The sequence below is a fragment of the Acromyrmex echinatior genome, chromosome 1 (genome assembly GCF_024713525.1).
Source record: "Acromyrmex echinatior isolate Ae372 chromosome 1, ASM2471352v2, whole genome shotgun sequence".
NCBI classification, from domain to species: domain Eukaryota; kingdom Metazoa; phylum Arthropoda; class Insecta; order Hymenoptera; family Formicidae; genus Acromyrmex; species Acromyrmex echinatior.
In genome coordinates, this window is record NC_141852.1 from 19,560,988 (window position 1) to 19,576,574 (window position 15,587).

Consider the following 15,587-nt stretch of genomic DNA (forward strand, 5'->3'; position numbering starts at 1 on the left):
AATGCTGATTAGCATTTTAAAATCTAAATAATCTTTGTTAAAATAAATGTAAAGAAACAATTTTGTAATGTGTGTACGTTAAGCACATAACCGTGAAATCGATTCAATCATGCAAAATATGTAATAAAAAAAAATCTTATTCAGATAATATAATACAGATATGCGCACCAAATAATCATTAGACGGAGAAACTTTGTTATCTCAAGGACTCATACTAAGCTGTATCATACTGATAAGTTTTTCAATAAAAATTCTCGCTTGTAAATATTATCAACGTTATCATTCGAGTAAGTAACAAAGACGTAAGAACACGGGGTGCGTCGTAGGCATTCAACGTCACTCTAAAGGCAACCTTGTTGCTAGGCGACGTTTAACTGTATAGTCGTTCTGTGCCCCTGCCATTTTGCACGAGGCGGCAGTTTCCAGATAGTAACTGTCGTCGGTGCAATCATCGGTCAGCCTACAAGGAAGGCGTTTAATATCCTTTAGCGTCCGCGCCGGCGGTGAACACCGCGCGACCACGCAAGAAAGTTCACTGTGTGTGCACAGTTAGCCCAGTCGACCGGCCTACCGATGGTCGTACCGACTCGTACTGAGAAATTTATATGGCGGCTCAACTGCGACAATTACTCAGCCACCCCGCGTACGTTCGGATGCTATACTAATTGGACCACCAACCAGTGCCAATAAACTCTGATCGCGCCCCTTAAATGTAGTGTTGATTAGTTCTTTATTATATCTTTTGCCGATTATTTGAAACGAACATCGTTATAGCTATATTTTAAAAAAATGTATATAATAAACTGGGTCAAATAATATTTATATATAGTTTTTTTTTAAATGATAAGAATCATCTTTTTCCAGTATGAAGAAAAAAGAAAAAATAAGCGCTTTATTATAAAATTTATTGAAAAACAAGAATTGTGAACGTTTTTTTATAAGCATTTTTACAAGATTGATTTTTTTATTAACAAGACAGATAATTACAAAAAAGCATGAAAGAAAGAGATATATGCGCAACAACATTTACAAAACTGTCTATTGTGATGTCTATAAAAACATAATCAGAAAGTAAAAAAAAACAGAACGTAAACAAAGTAAACAGAATATAAAATAGATAAAATACAGAACAAAAGTACAATCTATAAAGCAGAATATGTACTTGGTAGACTATAAAAATAACATTTGATAAATAAGAACGTGAAATGAAAGCAGAATAATAACGAAAATTTAATGTTAAAAGATAACAAGATAAAATATATAACTGCAATGGTATGAAAAAAAAACGGAATTTATAGGAGTAATATAATAAAGTACATTCCTATCCTAAACACTTTTGAATAAAAACTATTTTTCATTCGAAATGACATTTTAAAGGATTCAACTTAACTCTAATAATAAAAAAACATTTTTTCAGGGATTCTTCAAAACTATTATTCTCTTTTTAAAATAAATAAATCGTTCAGATGAGAATGTGTTTTTCATGAATACCTATAGGAGAATTAACTGGAAAACGCAGATATAAGAACTCTTTCTTTCCTTTTTCCCAACAATAAATTTAAATTCATTACATTAGGAGAAGTGGTGCTTTTTGGTAAATAAAAACTAATATCCATCTAAAAATTTGAATAACAGATTTGATTTATCAATTGGCTAGTAGATATACTAAGGGATGTGTATTCATATCTGAGTATTTAAGCTAGATTCAAATCATCTTTTATTTCGAAAAAGCTCCTCAAACCATGATTAAATAAATTCGAAAAATTGGTTCAAGAATTGATTTAAACAAATACCTTGTCTGAAAAAATGAGAATCAATCGTGAATCGATCTATGACAAATATAACCTAAAACAGTTAATATAAATTTTAATATTAATTGTGAAAAAAATAATACACGGAGAGAGAGAGAGAGAGAGAGAGAGAGAGAGAGAGAGAGAGAGAGAGAGAGAACAATTTGACTGAAGTATCTAAAAATTTAGCTAAACACAGACCTAAAAATGGATCATCAAAATAATTACATAAGAATTTCGAACAATGCTGCAAAGTTTTGAATGACTAGTTTGAATGTCTTACATAATTATTTTGGTGGCCTAACAAAATTAATCTCAAACCTATGCTAACTAAATTTTTAGATATTCCATCAAAAGCTTTTTTCATGCGCATTTTTCATGTGTGCAGTCGCTTGCATGAAAACCAACGTGGAGGTAAATTTATGTCTAATTCTTAAACTATTTTCGTAGAAATAGATAAAAAATGTTAATAGAAGAGAAATTTTCATTAATCTATTTGTTGTCAATTCATTCAATTATCATACGATTATCTGTAAACCAATTGTAGAAATCAAATTGTAAAGCAAATTATCAGTCGCAACAATAATGCAATTAATATTGTTTATGCATTATTCCAAGTAATTATATTGTCTTCTACAATTATAATATTACCATACTTTTTTAATAAGAATACGTTAACTGCAAAACAATACAACGCACAAACTTTTAGAAATTCTAAATCTAATAATTTCTTCAAAAACTATCCTGCTTTATTTGAACATAATTGAAGGTCGGAAAATCACTGAAACGGAATATAAATGTAAAAAGCATAGAGACGCGTGTTTCGGAAGAAGAAAACTTAATGTGCGCAACTACATTTCAAACGCAGACAAAGAAAAGAAGAACATCCAAGAAAGAAAGAAAGAGCAAATACACGCAGTAAATTAATGCCGGCTCTTTAACTAAATTAATTACGCCAATGGTAATTACACTTAAAGCGCGCCAGTGCATCTCGTGTTAAACGGTGCCACTGCTTCTTATGTGAATCTGTATGTGAGTCTTTCCCTTTGCTACCCTTCTCATTCATTCTCTTTTCTTCTTCTTCTCCTTAACAGTAGTCCGTATCTCACTCTTACGCGACAGCACGATGCGCCATGCTGTTCGACGATAGTCGCAGTCTCCATTGACTATTTGTAAGAGCGCGAAACACGTGTTCGCACACAGATAAATTTAATTAGACGCTCATTTTTGCAGACACAGAAGTGACCGACACACATACCGCACTCTTATTCGTTAGAGCTATCGCATTAGAGCTATTGAATGTTTGTATGCTATTTAATAACGAATATTACCAGTGTAATAAAGTTTACAATTTAATATCAAAATATATGAATAATTTCGTTTTTAAAATACTTTTCGAAATATGTTATTTAAATGTATACTTTCTATATTTTATGAGATCTCTCTCGTCCGTTATGTAAATGATATAAAAATATATGTACAGAAAATAGATGATTCCGTGAAGTTAAATTAACAGCAATATATATAATAAAATTATTAAATGTTTGCTTGTTTCTTTCTATATTAATTTATTCAACATTAATTAATATAGCTTTCCGCTGTTTGTTCCAACTGATTCCATTTTTCAGTCTCGGTACTTACGATTGCGCTTCAATCTTGTTGTAATCTTGCTGCAAGTATATCAAAAGAAATAAATAACTGACATATTGCTTATGTTGCTGGCTTGAAATAATAATAATTTTGGAGAGTTACATTACAAAGGTTATACCTATCGGCGATGTTCAGTTCAAGAAAACAAGAATCTGTGCATGGAATTGATCTTTCAAGATGTATCTTCGAGGTCATAATACAGAGAGGAAAGACGATCCAATAAGGGTCATCGAGAGGAAACAAGCGCGAGGTGAATCACGTAGAAGCGACGAAGAGAGAAACGAGAAGGAAAACGGTGCGACGCAATGTAGTAGAGGGAGGTGAGGAGGAGGGCCGTTTGTCGGACATACCTTGGGGCCACCCTGGCGTCTAATTGCGTGTAATGCACTCCTGACTTGCCTGGCCTCGAGTTACCGCCAGAGAAGAGTCGCACGAAAAACTCGGGTCGTGCAGCAGCAAAACCCCGATGATCGCGGGGACGCAGTGCTATGTCCGGAACGCTCGGACCCACACGACGTGGACGACGAGGATGGCGAGGACGGCGACGCCCTCCAGGACGTCGATCCCCTCGTGCCATTGCAACCGGGGACGGGGTCGCGTCCTTTCCGCTCAGTTCTCATTGCAGATCCCTGGAATGTCACCGGCACCTCCTGACCGCTAAAATGAAGACGTGTTCTTCACCATGCTTAACCGCCTATTGGACGGGCGAAATCCTTTCTACCGCGGACTCTACAGTCTTCCAAAAAAAACAAGAATGCCATAAGAAAATACTTGGAGACATATCGACGATGAAGAAAGTATCTTTATCAAATCGACAAATTATTATAAGAAGTCAAATGATTGCGTATCATATTTTCATCAAATTCGATAAAGACTGAGTTTAGTGTTATACATTTGATATTAAATCAACAATCTCTGATTCTAAGTTTTAATGAAATTATCTCCTTGAGAATTATCGTTAAGCAAGCGAATATGATTGCTTATTTAAGATTAAAATAAAAATTAATAAATATCAAAATTATTAAAATTTCTAACTGTAATTTTTTCTGGATAGATTATTTGACGAAGTTGCGAGTACTAATAATATTATAAGTAAATAAATAAAATATCAAGGCACCTATCATGAAACAAGTCAGTATAGATTCCGATCGAATTATTCCGTTTTCCCTAGAAAACACAATAGAAATCTAGAGAATGATTGAAATCGATTTCGACTTTGTTCCATGATAAGTGTCCAGGTCGTGAAAACTGTCAAATGTTCTCCCAGATGTATTCAATACTGCTTTCTTTTCCTAAATATTTCTAAAGTGGGCGTGCTTTTTACGAAGATGGGTTGAAAAGAAATCATCCGAATCCCGGCAGCGGCATCCTTTAATTGCGGAATGATCATCTCGAGACCTTCCAAAGAATCGAAGGGGGAGAGACGTCCGGTGGAGCGAGAACTACGACCGCGATTATTTAGCGTAGCTAAGATCTGTCGGTACAGGTTTTTTGTCGCGAGAGCTTATTATGAATAATGATTTATGTTTTGTCTGTGCCAGTATCAGGGTGTTCCTTTAGAGAGCGAATAAACGAGAAGGCTAGATAAAGATGGACTTACGACTACGGTACGCGGCTGAAAGAGATGCATAGAGGGGTTAATAACGGTCGCGTGTTGTAATACCTACCATTATCCACAAACCGACCGCCTAACAAGCTACCTGCTAATAATACACGACGGCACAACACACACGATCACGTGTGTGATCTTTTTACTTGGAGCCTATCAAGTTTTTGTCATTGCGATTGCTAGCTGCGGGGCAATATCGTATGTCGATCAATCTGAATGAACTGCCGGCGTTAAATTGCTGGGAAAACATAAATTAGAAACGTGAAAGTTTTTAGACCATACTATACTATAACACTGATATGAATTATTAACACTTGCGAATGTATGGCAATCGCTATAGCTTCACATTATTAAAATAGATACGTAAATTGTTATTACCTGTCGGATAAAAATCCAAATCATGCTTACATTACATGTCAATCTTTAACGGATTTTAATGTATGAATTGTCTCTGTAAATGTCTATTGTCTATTCCATTATAATATGCACTTTGTAATAAAATAAAGCGCTGCTTTGTATGTTCGCTTGAACGATTCTTCGAATTAATGATTGTTACACTAGGCTAGGGTATACGAGAAGTTCTCGTCGAGAACTCGGTCGCGACGATACGAGGGGATATAAGCAGGCGGTATAGAGTTTGCACAAAAGGCCACTCGGCAAAAGTCAATCAGTAGTCGAGCAATTATATCCGGTCGAGTGGATCGCGCTCGATCGCCTTTGCTCCATCTGTCATCGGTCGGTGATCTGGGAGCAAAGAAACAGCCGAATAGAGAGGAAAGAGGTGAGGAAGGAGCAGCTTTTACGAGCTGCGAGATGACAGGGCGCAACAACGAATACCAACTTCCGACTAGTATTTTTTTTCATCGCAGTTACTATTCTCTCTCAGTATAATTGCTTTGTGCACGTCTCGCAACATGTCTCAGACAGTTACGGAACATGTAGAATGTACATGTAAATATTCAAGTACGATAATGAGTGCGTTGGTGTTAAAGGATCAAGCATGAATCATACATGTTAAAATATATTAAAATAAATTCATTAAGATAAAAGATAAGAGAAAGATTATATATTTTGTGTGTATAGTTTTCTACATCGAATGTCACATTAATCTAAAGCATAACGCGTAAGTTGTTTTATTATAACCATTTATTACAACCGTTTATTTTGTTAAATAAAGAGATGTAAAACTTTTTAAAAATGTATGATAACACAGATGTGTATTCGATTGTCAATAGTTTCAAATTTATTTTATAGACATTTCAATACATTAATTATTATTTTATATGCAATGGAATAAAAAAAATCGCATTATTATGTGTGTGTGCGTGTGTGTGTGTTTTATTTATAAAAATACATGATTTGAAAAAATACGACAGATAAATCAGAACTATTCTATGAGCAGTGACTGACAAGTTTTTATTTAAAAACAACGAATTGTACAGATGAACAGAACTGGTTTCGGAAACAAGCTCTTCAATTATTTGAAACTTTACAGAACTGCCAACAGAAAAGAAGTAATACGTTTAGAATGTTGCCGATCGTTTTAACGTTAGGATGGTTGACTTCCATCTATGCGTGTACACGGCATGTTTGTTCGTCATTCAGTCGCAATTACGGATCGGGGCCGGACCGAGAAAAAGCCGCCCAGCGCATCGCTTGCCAATTACTGGAAGGAAGGGCAAGGGAGGTTCCAATTTGTTGCAAACATCTCTCAACGAAGGGCGGAAGCGGCACGGAAGGGTGTGGCGGTATTCACCGATCGCGAATCGCGTGGCTATTCCGACTTTGCACGGAATCCTTTAAGAGCGTGAAAGAGCGTACGTATATATGGCTTATAACCCTTTATTTCGTGACGCCAATTCTACGGATACTTGCAATTTTACTGGGATCCATAAAAAAAAAAAGTAAACAGGAAACTCGCCGTAAACAAAATTTTTTTTCTATCACAATTTGTATGTAACGTGTATTTTTAAATCAATAACACTAATTGAACTTTTTTCTCTTTTCATATATATAATGTATATATTTAATGTATGTATAATGTAGCTACTATCATCGTGTTAAGAAAGAAGTATGGTTAATATAAATTTGTTCTTTGAGTTAGTTTGTTACTCGAGTTAATTAAGCTACAAGTGATTTGTAAATGACAATAAATGGCCAGCGTGGGCGAGAAGTACAGTCGAGCGTCGGGTTATCAAAAATGCAACGCGGGTTCTGTGCCGACGTCTTTGTCGGCAAACTCGTGCGAGCAAATGCAAAAGGTATGAGTGTAGTTGAAACAGCACGAGCTGGCATGGAAAGGTGTACAGCAAAGAGCGGTGTCTGCTGACGCAGTCCAGGGCTTCCTCTTTGGCCAGACTTCCTGTCGGAAACGATCGTCGGGATTCACACAAGGTAAGTGCTCATTCCAGTGACGTGATTTAATATCGCGTGTTCATATGTCTAACAATAAGATTCTATTGTTAAGATATCTGATATAATTGAAAAATTGAATTAATATAGAATTAAACAAATATAACAAAACTTTTTTTAATATGATAAAATGATTGTAAAGAGATTGTATGATACAATTCTATAAATCTATATTTTATTTATTACTTTCATCTATTATCGCATAATATATAAATATATTGTTTTCATATTTTTATTTTATATTTTTCGTAATGTCTTTCTTTCTAATATTCAGAATAAAATTCATATTTATATATTTTTAGCGTATTACTTTTAAAAAATAATAACGTAATGATGCAAAGCAATTCGGTAATTTAAAAAATATTACAATATAATTTAATTTCATCAAAAAATTTATACTGGATAAAAATCAAACAGCGCAAGAGAATGAATCGTCGTAGAACGCTGAATGAATAGATTAAACGGAATGTCATTGAGTACCGTCTTGAATCACGAATATGATACCATGTCTGTGGCATCAGACGGAGTCTCACGTATGCGACATTGCATAAATGTCCTTCTACTATCTCGCAATAGCGATACAGTTTCAGGAACTGAATGAGAGATCCGCTAAAGAATGAACAATTGATGAGGTCAATGAATGCCGATGACAACACTTAATATCGTGTTTCACACAGTATAAAATATTTGATGTTTCATTAATTCGACGTGCACGCCGTAGGTGGTCGAAGGTGTGGCGTATTGGGTGATGCCGAAAATCACAACATCTTCGACAGCGTATCAACATCCGGAGGAAGACACCTCGCTTGCGCATATTAATTATGCTACTTGCCAATGCTAATTAATTCGTCTAATTAACTAGGCGACGCGGATAGTGCGTCATTAATGTCTCTGCATAAACACAATAGACGCGACAGTCTATCATATTTAATGTCGTGGTACAGTTTTTAATTTCTAAATACTTTTCATAATTGCATTTCAAAAATGTCATACTTATTGTTATTAATCTTTCTCACTGCTCTAATAGCAACAAATTATTTTGAAACAAATGAAAAAATAATGATTAAAACTCACCAACTATGTTGTTCAGTTTCGCAAATAATTATAAAAATTACAATTTTATATGAAATAAAGGAAGGAACAAAAGTCAGAAATATAAGATTTCTTTGATGTCCATTATAAATTGCATATTTTGTACAATGCTACCTAACTGATGCAGATAAAATTTTCTGTTGAAAAGAATACATTTATCTCACTGAACTATAATACAACTGGAACGCGTATTCAACCTATGTATAGCCTGGCTAAAGTGTTGTCTAAACAGACATAATAACTGCAGGGTTTTCTACCTTGTAACACCGACATTTATTAGTTAAAATTTATGTCGTTACAGTGAGAGACAAAAGTATGAAGAAACTGAAAAACTTTGTTTCAGAAAAGAACTGTTTACGAAAAGAATTTTTCATAAAAATATACGGAGAGAAAGAGATATAGAGTCCTACAGTGATATTTTTCTCTCTTCCGCAAATCAAAGACTGCGCCGTCAATTATAGTTCAATGATTTATTTCTTTCAGACTTTGAGTTTTTCTTTGACACACTGATAAAGAAGAGAGGTAAGAAAACTGATTTACAAATTACTACGGACTAATAGAATTTACTACAGTAAAATTCAACTAAAAAAATGGACATTGTATTAATCCACAGGTTTTAAAATTGTTGCTATGGTTATGGACATCTATAATAAATTATTTTAAATAATAGGCGTTTCTCAGTAAGGGCACAGTATAATACAATAAATCATTATATTTTCATTGCCGCCAACGTTGAATAAAGATAAACTGACTGCATTAAACACTATGTTTTTGCTGGAAAATACTCCAAAATTTTCTGTTAGCGAGATGCCTATTATATTAAATGCAATATATAAATAAAATATTTTTTTAAAGTCAAATAATAAAGTCAAAATAAAATTATTCATAAAACAAAAAAGTAAAGAATAAAAAAATTTTGTGTAACGAAATAGAAAAATTTATAATAGTAATGATATTAATCTATTTGTATTTTAAATTTTTATTGAGTATGAAAAGTAATCGTATTGAAAAGTTCACGGTTGATCGTGAATGCAGCCCGATACCAGAAGAGTGGCGACTTGTGACAGCTTCTTGGAAAAGATTAGGCGTCGTTAGCGGCCTTCGCCGGACATCGACCCTACCGGTAGTCGGTACTTTCTTTCTCAGACTCCGTTGTGCGTGCGTTTCAAGATGTTGCGGTCCCAGACATCGAATGTTTCCGTATCGAACCAGAAAGGCGTCTGCTTCTCGGCGAAAACCCTGTCAGATTACACAGATTCCACGCAAACCCGTCAGGTTAGTCCGCCATGTTAATCATAAACGACTGCTCACCTGAACCGCCATTTTGGTACCATTTGCTCTTTGTGATAGCTATTAGAATCGCATGAGTGGGCTTGAAAAGTATGGCGGTTAATAATTATGCCGGAAAAGACACAGACGAAAATGTTGTTTTAGCAAAAATTATAAAACCAAATAATAGACTCGTGTATTTAATTTTAATTTATATTTACTAAGAAGTTTATTATGTATAAAAATAATCATGCTAAATACGAGCAGAGCATTCAATATTATTACTTTAAAGTTGTATGATATTATAAAATAAAAATACACATTTAGATTAAAATACTTATTTTCAGAATAAATATAATAATATTAAAAATATGTTTCACTTTTTTTCTTTTTCCTCCACATTATGTTATGTTTACCAATTTAATCGAAAGAAACATATTCCATGCATTCAAAAGCGTTGAAATCTTCGAATCAGCAATTATGGCTCAAGTAATACGAGGCCATAGATGTAATTTCAATGGAGAGGATAGTATCGCTTTTTTGTTGACACTCAGTGCTTACCATGCTGATTACAACATTATGAAGCATGTATTGTTGCAAAATCAGTTCATAGCATATTTGTTAGAATAAGATAAAGAATTTAATTTTTAATATTCTCGAATATCGAAGAAGTGTAAACATATCAAATAGTGTAATAACAATATTCTAACTAATTCTTCGTAATCCCATCTCTCATTGTATATAATTTTTTTCCAAAATTAAAGAATTTTCGATTCCTTTCAATCTTTTATTTTCTTTATTATGTAGTCTACTTTATTTTTATAATGATCTGCTGCTTAGTATCTCTAATTATACAAATACATATCTTTTCAAAATATAATATTGTTTTTAGAATAACATAATTTATGGTTTTTCTCTTTTCTAAAGTGAGCATTTTACACAATTTAAAAAAAAAAGAAACTATAGGTATTGTATAGTTTGTTTCATAATTTTTTTTCAAAGCAAGTATTGTATGCGTCCCTTCTGAAAAAACTACCTACGTTCTATTGTCCGTTGGAATATTAAATATACTTCATCACTATACACACACACACACACACACACACACACACACACACACACACACACACACTCACGCACACACATATTTTAATATTATATAAAATCCATATATTTAGTTTATATATGTACATGTATATATATATATATATATATATATAAATAAAATATATATATATATACATACAAACACATACACATATATATCTCGTATATAAACTGCAACAATTCTATGTATAAACATTGCAAATGTAATTTTATTGACATGAAGAGTTTAAACATCAGCATGAGCTGATAGAATAATTTCTGACCTGCTTTAGCAATATCCTTTTAGTTCAGATACTGAGGCGTGACTTTATTGAATGCCAGTTATATTATTGGTTCATATCTTTTAAACCACTTATGCCTATATGCTTTATATTACAGTAACACTCCATCAGTACATCAAACTTATTATCAATTCCATAACTATGTCAGAATAATTGAGGACTTATGGCATACAGGGACAGCAATCAAATATCATATATTCTTTGTGATATGGCAGATATTTATATTTTTTATTCTTAAAATGTTAAAAGAAAAATAAATTGCTCGATATTTAACTCATTTAAAAAAAGGGGGAATAATTGATACAATATATTAAATATATTCTAAAAATTTATTAACAAAGTGCAAGATAAAAAATTATATCAGAAATTATATAGAACTGTGTCTACATGCATTATAGCGTTTATTTTTTACACGTCGTAAGTGTATCGTATGATGTAATAACACGACACATTAAAGCAACATAACAAGTAAAGATAATAAGATAAGATATTGTAACACGTAACACAGTCATTAGATGTTGCATATTGTAACACGTAACACCGTCATTAGATGTTGCATATGCATTGCATAGTATATATGCAGATATAGAATAATACACCGTTACTAGTTTTTCTAGGGCAAGGTGTACCTCCTCATGGGGTACCTCTCACTGTGCCCGAGAACAGACTCGTGGAAAACGCCAACTGCTTCCGCGTAAACTACCCTCAATTCTAGCAAATCATGAAAATTCATAGGAATCGCTTCCCGGGATCGTGTTACGACCTCGTAGCTTTTCTACGAAGCGACGGAACTGAACGAACCAAAACCAACCGGATTGCCTTTCGACGGATAGCTTACAAGGTTCTGAGTGGCGCTAAATAAATTATGCACGCGCAGCGCGTGTATTTTCCGATAATAATCGGTAGATAAACTTAGATCTATGCCACACGTGCGATTACAGTCAGCATTGTCAAAGAAAAAAGATGAAGAAAAAAAATATCAATAATTTATATGGCATAATGTGCGCAGTTTATATTTTCGCTTCGTCGATAAGTTTGAGAAAATGTATATATCATACTTTTTAAGTAGTAGTTAATGGAATGAAAAATCTTTTGAATCATGTATTTAATATTTATTTCTTTTTTTTTTAATAAGAAGTTTCTTATCTTTAATTATAATAAAAATATTATTTAAAAATTTTTAATTTAGAACTTAAAAAATTAATTATTAGCTTTAGCTAATACATAGTGATCGCATCGAAAGAAATAATGCAGGTAAGTCGAAGGTAATTAATTAGAATTTATTTAATTACAATTAAAATAAAATTACATTTAATTAAATGTAAATTGTACAAATATGTATAATTGATATTAATTTTTACTATTTTTTATATATTTATTTTTATATATTATTTATTTTTTATATTATTTAATTTGTATAATTGATATTACTTTTTACTATTTTTTTTTATCAATGTAAACCAAAATTGCACTGTTTTCGAGTTGTATGTGATTTAAAACTTTTATTAGCCATTGCATTTCGAATAAGAATTTTACATATCTAATCACTCTAATCAGTGTTTCGCATATCTAATCAGTTATTTTGTACCGCTATCATTAGTTACTAAAACAATCAACCGATTAGTTTTATAGTTTAGTGTTGTGTGAATAATAACACGATTTTGTGATGCAATATTGACGGCAAAACTGCGCGAAAAAATGCGTAGTTAATGGTTAATTCTTATGCTTATTAAAGCGATGGGACTTCCCAGGCTAAATAAGTTTGTTACGTAAGTTCCGAGTCTAATTAACTGTAGATGAGCTATATATATATATATATATATATATATATATATATATATATATATACTACAAAATATAGGCTTGTATTTTATAAAAATAAATTATGTAATAAATACTACAAGATATAAACTAATTGTAAGTAATAAATTATGTCGGTTTCTATTTATAAAAATAAAGCGATCATGGATTAAATAATATTACTTCATACTAATGGAATATTTCCATACCAATGGAAATTTCTAAATGTTAATTAAGCGAATAAAATTATAAATTTGTTCATAACTTGTATTACTCGGTTATATAATTATATCGATTTTATATTAGTATACTTAGTTTTTCTAATGCTTTAGTACAACAAATTCATAACAAGCTTTCAAAAACTGTTACCAATAATAATAAGTCAAATTTTGTTAAATAAATTTAAATCAAAATAAAAAATGTACTTTAAAAAACATAGAGAGGAGTTATGGAATATTATTTTGCTTCATTGAAATAACTCAGTCAATGTTTATAACTATTTTAAAAACAAATTTGTTAGCCAAAGTGTGATTCTAATTATATTACCGGAAAAAATTTCCCACTATTAGAACAAACAAAAAATTGAAGAGGAAAAAAGATTGCAATTAAGGAATAGGAAGGGAGAATATTACGTGGAATATTATTAACTGCAGTATACAGTATAACTTTATAACACATCGGATATATGTACACTTTTTGTTACAAATTTGATTCAATTATATCATTTGCAAATCATACTTAAGGTCTCCAAATTAAAGTTACAAAAATTAATACCAATTAATGTAAAAATTAATACAAATATATTTCTCAAATTTATATAAAAAGTATGTAAAACTGTCTGCTGCGAAACTAAAACGTAACTTTTACAACAACGTAAACACTATATAACAATCAGTTCATCGAAAGTAATTTATCGAATTGATATTGAATTGATTTCGATACGATGACGTCTAAATGACTGTCATTTCTCATTGAGTAGTGACTTATAATGTTTAAGCAAATTATGTGAAGAAATAACTTCGACGATTGCCTCCAGAACGTATCACAAATATACAAAATATCATGATATTCTATAACTTCCCATCTATTTCATAATCATCTCCTTTTCTCTGTTTAAAAAACTCATTAAATTATTAAGAAGTACATATACAGAAGTACATATTCTTAAATAAATTTTTTATTAATTATTATTTCTAATTAAATTATAAATAATTATTTCATTAGCAATTTAGGTACTTTATAAAATGAAATCATTACAAATCATATCATGTTAAAGTATTACGTGTATAGCTAGAGTAACATATACTTATAGAGTTTTATGTAATTGTATAATTCCATCAGAAGATTAAATTGACAAAAAAATCTATCATGTCTCATGTATTTTTTAAAGTTAAATAAGAATGTCATTTAGTACTTTGACACTTCCAGACATGCGATTCATAACACATTTTAAGTGTACGATTTGTATTCGCCCTCAAATGACGAAAGTTTAATTTTAGATCTACATACGCAATAGGTACATACGAAAGTGACTATCAGAAACTAAATTCACCGAATTCTAAGTTTAGTCTATTATACGAACTATTCCTTTTACAATATTTGTATTTATTATACAATATTTGGATTTATATCCTTTTAAAATAGACTGATGTATTTGATTCTTATGACAAAAAACTACATTTAGATTTAAGTCTAGTATCTATATAGATCTGATTTCGTATTTATGCGTAACTTTTCTCCATAAATTAAAAATAAATAACATTATATATAGTTAATTATTTAAAAATATTCAATCTTTAAATATAAATTTAAATATTTTCATTAAAAAATGTTTATCAAATGAAAAAAGAATCATTTATATTTAATTAAAGTCAGATTTGGAATAATCGCGTTACTTGTTGCTATGAGGTGTCAATTATTTTATTGAAAATATTACATTATTATTAATTAATTAAATTCAACTGATTGTAAAATTTTTATAACTTCAAACATATTTAAATATATTGAAGGAAAGGATTATTTTCAGTAATAAAAATTTATATAGATAAAATAAGTTTCGATTATTAAATGTTTTTAGAGTGGTTAGTAAATATCTTCCGATTAGTAGTTATTACGTAAGTACTAATATAATCATCATTTCCTATGCGACTATGGCATCGGTTGCATACTTTGTTCACTACGATATATAAAAATAAATATTTTTAGAATTTCAGTCATATAGATAATATTATCAATAATGGGAAATAAAATTAAAGGAAGTATTTATTTTTGTATGGTATTATAAATATTGTCAAAATGGAAAATTGAAACTTTGAAAATCTAAATCTTTTAATAACATGTAACAAACCTTATAAACATCTAATATGTTCGAATTGAAATTTCACACACAACTTTATATAATATAATTAAGAGATTAAAGTACAAAATATTTTAGTTTGCCAGTACATTTCCTCACGCGTTCAGATATAAATTATATTAGTATATTTACATTTATATTTGAATTTGATATTATATATATATATATACATATATATATATATATATATATATATATATATATAATATCAAATGGTGGAT

The 15,587-nt window shown here is 31.0% G+C and overlaps 1 protein-coding gene and 2 long non-coding RNA genes across 10 annotated transcripts in view; 2 read left to right on the top strand and 1 right to left on the bottom strand.

Annotated features, from left to right (window-relative positions):
- The window catches only part of LOC105154884 (uncharacterized), a 346,927-nt gene that overhangs the window by 106,161 nt on the left and 225,179 nt on the right, over positions 1-15,587 (bottom strand). The gene's annotated exons all lie outside the window — the stretch shown is intronic.
- On the top strand, positions 182-1,467 carry LOC147911032 (uncharacterized). The gene is made up of 2 exons (XR_015545525.1): positions 182-712; positions 865-1,467. It is a non-coding gene; the product is annotated as an uncharacterized LOC147911032 (long non-coding RNA).
- Positions 5,711-10,963, top strand: LOC147911033 (uncharacterized). Of its 3 annotated transcripts, none has more exons than XR_015546258.1 (3): positions 5,711-7,443; positions 7,764-9,075; positions 9,167-10,963. It is a non-coding gene; the product is annotated as an uncharacterized LOC147911033 (long non-coding RNA). The 3 variants fall into 3 exon arrangements; XR_015546260.1 differs by having other exon boundaries at positions 7,764-8,399; positions 8,489-10,963; XR_015546262.1 differs by having other exon boundaries at positions 7,764-8,093; positions 8,183-10,963.